Source organism: Colobus angolensis, unplaced genomic scaffold (genome assembly GCF_000951035.1).
Source record: "Colobus angolensis palliatus isolate OR3802 unplaced genomic scaffold, Cang.pa_1.0 Scaffold44, whole genome shotgun sequence".
Lineage (NCBI taxonomy): Eukaryota > Metazoa > Chordata > Mammalia > Primates > Cercopithecidae > Colobus > Colobus angolensis.
The window spans coordinates 619,956-626,891 of record NW_012117821.1 but is presented as its reverse complement, the minus strand read 5'-3'; the positions used below and the strand labels follow the sequence as shown (position 1 = coordinate 626,891).

The following is a 6,936-nucleotide window of genomic DNA, read 5'->3' as shown; positions in this document are numbered from 1 at the left end:
CTGAGGGAAGCCTTCTAAGTGTCCAGGCAGGGCTTTGTGGCACCGCATGAGGGGTTTTCCTTTCTTTTCTTTTTTTTGAGACAGTTGCACTCTGTTGCCTAGGTTGGAGTGCAGTGGGATGATCACAGCTCACTGCAGCCTCAACCTCCTGGACTCAAGTGATCCTCCTAATTCAGCACCCCCAAGTAGCCAGGGCCACAGGCACATGTCACCACACCTGGCTAATTTTTGGTTTTTTAATTTTTTGTGCAGACAGGATCCCACTGTGTTGATCAGGCTGGTTGAACTCCTGGGCTCAAGCGATCTTCCCACCCCCATATGAATATGAGCGTGTGCATACCCGTGGTTCCAGCTGCTCAGGAGGCTGAGGTGGGAGGATCACCTGAGTCTGGGAGTTTGAGGCTGCAGTAAGCTGTGACTGCACCACTGCACTCCAGCCTGGGTAGGTGACAGAGTGAGACCCTGTCTCAAAAAAACAAGACAAAAAATAACAAGTGTTGACGATAAGGAAAAACTGGAACCTCCCAAAGTGCTGGGATTATGGGTGTGAGCCACTGCACCCAGACAGATACAGGACTTGTAAATATTTTTTCCCATTTTGTGGGTTATGTTTTCACTTTCTTGACAGTATTCTTTGAAGCACAAACATTTTTAATTTTGATGAAGTCTGTTTATCCCTTTTTTCCTTGTTGCTTGTGCCTTTTTGTCCTATTTTAGGAACACTTTTGAAATTCAGGGTTGTGAAGATTTGTGCTTGTTTTCTTCTATGAGTTTTACAGTTTTAGCTCTTTTATTTAGATCTTTGATCTATTTTGAATTATAGTCCCAGGCCACAGAATGATGTTTCTGTCAGTGATGGACAACATGTAAGATGATGGTCCAGTAAGATTATAATGGAGCTGGCCAGGTGTGGTGGCTCATGCTTGTAATCCCAGCACTGTGGGAGGGAGGCTGAGGCAGGTGGATGACTTGAGGTCAGGAGTTCAAGACCAGCCTGGCTAACATGGTGAAATCCTGACAAAAATAAAAATACAAAAAATTATCTGGGCATGTTGGCACACACTTGTAATCCCAGTTACTTGGGAGGCTGAGGCAGGAGAACTGCTTGAACCTGGGAAGTAGAAGTTGCAGTGAGCCGAGATTGTGTCACTGCACCCCAGCCTGAGTGACAGAGCGAGACACCGTCTCAAGGAAAAAAAAAAAAAAAGATTATAGTGGAACCGAAAAGTTCCTATTGCCCAGGGCATCCTAAAACTCTAGCAATAGGCATTACGTGTCCTGCTCAGGTAAACAAACCTACTCTGCTCTCAGTTATATAAAAGTCTAGCACATACAGTTATGCGCAGTACCTAATGCTTGATGATAATGGTAAACTCTTGTTACTGGTGTATGTAGTTACTATTCTGTGCTACTTTTTACCATTATTATAGAGTGTACTCCTACTTATTTTAAAAAAAGTTAACTGTAAAACAGTCTCAGGCAGGTCCTTCAGGAGGCATCTAGAAGACGCTGTTATTATAGGAGATGACAGCTCCGTGCATGTTAGTGCCTCTGAAGATCTTCTAGGGGACAAGATGTGGAGGTGGAAGACAGTAATATGGATGATCCTGACCCTGTGTGGGCCTCGGCTAATGTGTATGTTTGTGTTTTAGTTAATTTTTTTTTTGTGGAGATGAGGTCTTGCTATGTTGCCCAAGCCAGGCTGAAGTGGTCTTCCTGCCTTGGCCACCCAAAGTGCTGGGATTACAGGTGTGAGCCACAATGCCTGGCCAGTGTGTTTTAGTTTTTTTTTTTTTGTTTGAGACAGTCTCACTCTTATCGCCCAGGCCGGAGTGCAGTGGCGCCATCTTGGCTCACTACAACTCCTGGGTTGGAGCAATACTTCTGCCTCAGCCTTCTAGCAGGGATTATAGGTGTGTACCACCTAGCCCAGCTACTTTTTTTTATTTTTAGTAGAGACAGGGTTTTGCCATGTTGGCTAGGCTGGTCTTGAACTCCTGACCTCAGGTGATTCACCTTGGCCTCCCAGAATGTTGGGATTACAGGCGTGAGCCACTGCGCCTGGCTAGTGTATCTTAGTTTTTAACCAAAAAGTTTAAGAAATTAAATTTTTTTTTTTTGAGATGGAGTTTTGCTCTTGTTGCCCAGACTGGAGTGCAGTGGTGTGCTCTCAGCTCACTGCAACCTCTCCCTCCCAGGTTCAAGCAACTTTCCTGCCTCAGTCTCCGGAGTAGCTGGGATTACAGACACCTGCCACCACACCCGGCTAACTTTTCTATATTTTTAGTAGAGACGAGGTTTCAACATGTTGGCCAGGTTGGTCTCGAACTCTTGACCTCAGGTGATCCATCCGCTTCGGCCTCCCAGAGTGCTGGGATTACAGGTGGGAGTCACCGTGCCTGGCCGTAGATGGTGTAGCCTACGTGTACAGTGTTTATAAAGCCTGCAGTAGTGTATAGTAATGTCCTAGGCCTTCACATTCATTCACTACTCACTCAGTCACCCAGAGCAACTTCGAGTTCCAGTCCTGCAAGCTGCATTCATGGTAAGTGCCCCATACAGGGCACTTTTAAATTTTTTATACTGTATTTTTATTGTACCTTTTCTATGCTTAGATATGTTTATATATGCAAATACTTACCATTGTATTCCTGTTGCCTGCAGTATTCAACGCGGTTACATGCTGCATAGGTTTGTAGCCCAGGAGTAATAGAATAGGCTCTGCCCCACAGCCTCGGTGTGTAGCAGGCATCTAGGTTTGTGTGAGTTCAGTCTGTGATGTTCACAGAACAGTAAAGCTGCTTAACGTTGAATTTCCCAGAAAGTATCCTCGTAGTTGAGTGATGCACGATTGCATGAAGCACCTGAGACAGTGCCTGGCACACAGGAAGACTAAGGGCTTGATTTTCTCTCTCTCTTTTTTTTTTCTTTGAGACAGAGTTTCGCTCTTGTTGCCGAGGCTGGAGTGCAGTGATGCGATCTCGGCTCACTGCAACCTCCGCCTCCCGGCTTCAAGCGGTTCTCCCGCCTCAGCCTCCTGAGTAGCTGGGATGACAGGCATGCGCCACCACGCCCAGCTGATTTTGTATTTTTAGTAGAGATGGGGTTTCTCCGTGTTGGCCAGGCTGGTCTTGAACTCCTGACCTTGATCCGCCCTCCTCTGCCTCCCAGAGTGCTGGGATTCCAGGCGTGAGTCGCCGCCCCCAGCCAATTTTCTAATTTTTCCTGGTACATAAAACAAGCAAAGTGATTTTCAGCAAGTTGGACAGTGCCAGTATTGGGACTTCTCCTTCTTGATGCGTTTCTTAGAAAGTGTCCCCACTGCTGAGCAGCAGCTCCCTCTGCTTCTTGTATATGGTGTGAAGCAGGGTCCATCTTCACATGTTCGCATATGGCTCTCCCGTTGTCCTAGCACTGTTTGCTGAAAAGATTCTCCTTTTATTGAATGGTCTTCATGGCTTAATTGGAAAATTACTTGACCATAGGCCGGGCACAGTGGCTCACGCCTGTAATCCCAGCACTTTGGGAGGCCGAGGTGGGTGGATCACTTGAGGTCAGGAGTGCGAGACCAGCTTGGCCAACATGGCGAAACCCCATCTCTACTAAAAATACAAAACGTAGCCTGATGTGGTGGTGGGTGCCTGTAATCCCAGCTGTTCAAAAGGCTGAGGCAGAAGAATCGCTTGGACATGGGAGGTGGAGGTTGCATTGAGCTGAGTTGACACCACTGCACTCCAGCCTGGGCGACAGAGCGGGACCCCATCCCCCAGCCCCTACCCTCTCCCCCCCCAAAAAAGAAAAAGAAAAATTAATTGACCGTAAGTATGTGAGTCTGTTTCTGAACTCTCAATTATGTTCCATTGATCAGATGTTGTTCCTTAGGCCAGTACCAGTGTCATGATGATTTTACCTTTGTTGTAAGTTTTTTTTTTTTTTTTTGAGACGGAGTCTCTCTCTGCCGCCCGGGCTGGAGTGCAGTGGCCGGATCTCAGCTCACTGCAAGCTCCGCCTCCCGGGTTTACGCCATTCTCTTGCCTCAGCCTCCCGAGTAGCTGGGACTATAGGCGCCCGCCACCTCGCCCAGCTAGTTTTTTGTATTTTTTTAGTAGAGACGGGGTTTCACCGTGTTAGCCAGGATGGTGTCGATCTCCTGACCTCGTGATCCGCCCGTCTCGGTCTCCCAAAGTGCTGGGATTACAGGCTTGAGCCACCGCGCCCGGCCTGTTGTAAGTTTTGAAATGGAGAGGTCTGAGTCCTCCAAGTTTGTTCTTTTTCCAGATTGTTTTGGCTATTCTGGGTCTCTTAAGTTTCCATATGAATTTTAGGTCATCCTGTTAGTTTCTGCAAAGAAGCCAGCTGGGGCCCAGTGAGGTGGGCCAGACTGGAGAGGGTGGCTGGGGAGGCAGCATATGCCTGAAGGCTTGAGTAAAGGCTGGGCCTGCCATGCCCCAGAACATGGCATTGTCTGGACAGACACCAGGAGAAGCATGTTAGCGCTGAACAGGGAAGTGAACGGTGCACGTGGTTCTGAGCCCACAGGATGGTCAGAGTTTGGGCCAGGTGGTGGGGTGCAGCCAAGCTGGGATGCTGATGCTTGTGGCTTAGACAGGCCAGTGTGGACAGCAGAGGTGGTGTCAAGGACCTTGGTATTCAGGAACTGCAGCAGGAAGGTACCAGGTGGTTAACTGTTTTTTCCTTTCTTTTCTTTTTTTCTTTTTGAGACTTGAGTTTTGCTCTTGTCACCCAGGCTGGAGTGCAATGGCATGATCTTGGCTCACTGCAACCCCTGCCTCCTGGGTTCAAGTGAGTCTCCTGCCTCAGCCTCCCAGGTAGCTGGGACTACGGGCATGCGCCACTACGCTTGGCTAATTTTTTTTTTATTTTGTATTTTTAGTAGAGACGGCATTTGACCATTTTGGCCAGTCTGGTCTCGAACTCCTGACCTCAGGTGTTCTGCCCACCTCAGCCTCCCAAAGTGCTGGGATTACAGGCGTAAACCACTGCGCCTGACTGTTAACTGTTTTCAAGCACTACACTGGCATTCTCGCTGGTAGAGGCTGCTTAAAAAAGACTTCCTTATTGCCAGCAGACCAGAACTATTGTTACCCGTGAATGGACCCAGTAATCTTACCTATGGAGTTTTCCTCAATGAGGAAAATAAAATACGTTGCATATATTCAGTGTCACTCAGTGCTGTTGAAGATAATGAATGAGTTCACAGTAGTTATCATTTACATGAAGATGCTCATAGTGTTTTTTAAGTGGGGGTCCCCAATCCCCAGGCCACGGAGTGCTGGTCAGTGGCCCATTAGGAACTGGGCCACCCAGCAGGACCTGAGCGGCAGGCGTTGAGTTGAGCGTCCCTGCCTGAGCCCCGCCTGTCAGATGAGCAGTGGGATTAGACTCTCCTAGGAGCGAGAACCCTCCTGTGTGGGTGAACTGCACATGCGAAGGATCTAGGCCGCACACTCCTTATGAGAATCTGGTGCCTGAAGATCTGAGGTGGAACCGTGTCTTCCTGAACTACCCTCCCCACCTTCTGTCCTTGGAAAAATCATCTTCCACGAAACCAGTCCCTGGTGCCAAAAAGACTGGGGACCACTGTTTTAAAGTAATGATAAACTGATTATCAGTGATTTAAAAATGTTTTAATACTTTATGGTCTATCTACTCTATGAAATGCACTGCCATTCATGTGATAACTGAAGAATATGAAGACGTAGGAATATTCAAGGGAAAAATTATTTATATAGCTCATAACCATATAAAATGTATATGACTGGATGCAGTGGCTCACGCCTATAATCCCAGCACTTTCAGAGGCTGAGGTGGACTGATCACCTGAGGTCAGGAGTTGGAGACCAGCCTGGCCAACATGGTGAGACCTCATCTCTACTAAAATTATAAAAATTAGCTGGGCACGGTGGTGTGCGCCTATAAACCCAGCTACTCGGGAGGCTGAGGCAGGAGAGTCACTTGAACCTGGGATGTGGAGGTTGCAGTGAGCTGAGTTTGCACCATTGCACTCCAGCCTGGGCGACAGAGTGAGACTCCATCTCAAAAACAAAGACAAAAACAAAAATGTATAGCTGTGAAGAGATACTAGAAGGAAACGGGAAATTTTGGGTTAGAGTGATGACACTTAGATTTCGAAGTTTCCTGTTAACTATTGTCTTCCTAAGAAACACAGGCTCCTGGCCCTGTGCGGATCTATCTAGAGGCACAGTGCCCATGCTGAGCTTTGCTTTCTTGATTGCCTTGTGCCCAGGCTGGGCCCGGGCTGTGGGCTGGAGGCAGGGGCATGTGTCCAGGGGACAAGTGTACCCCTAGGAGGCAGAGACATGTGTCCAAGGGCCAGCTGCTGTGCCTCTCCCTGCTTCTCACCCACTGCTGGATGCCCTTCCATTTTTAAAAAAATTTTAATTCAGAGTCTCGCTGTGTCCCTAGGCTGGAGTGCAGTGGCGCCATCTTGGCTCACTGCAACCTCTGTCTCCCAGGTTCATGCGATTCTCCTGCCTCAGCCCCCAAGTCGCTGGGATTACAGGTGTGTGCCACCACGTCTGGCTAATTTTTGTATTTTTAGTAGAGATGGGATTTCACCATTTTGGCCAGGCTGGTCTTGAACTCTAGGCCTTAAGTGATTTGCCCACCTCAGCCTCCCAAAGTGCTGGGATGACAGGTGTGAGCCACCATGCCCGGCCACCCTTTTACTTTTGTCTGTTCATCCTGGAAGTGCAGGGTACCTGCTCCGTGCTGTGGTCTGGGGGGCGTAGCAGACGAAACTGGTGTGTCACGGCCAGTGTAGACAAGGAAGGGCACATGGGCAGTGGTGTGGGGAGCGTGTGGTTTGCAGTCTCGAGGAAGCAGCGGGAGCGAGGCGTGGGGTCTTGAGGAAGCAGCGGGAGCGAGGCGTGGGGTCTTGAGGAAGCAGCGGGA

At 48.6% G+C, this 6,936-nt stretch overlaps 1 pseudogene; it reads right to left on the bottom strand.

The window, feature by feature from the left end:
- The window catches only part of LOC105522785, a 13,271-nt pseudogene extending 6,450 nt beyond the window's left edge, over positions 1-6,821 (bottom strand).
- Between the last annotated feature and the right edge of the window lie 115 nt (positions 6,822-6,936).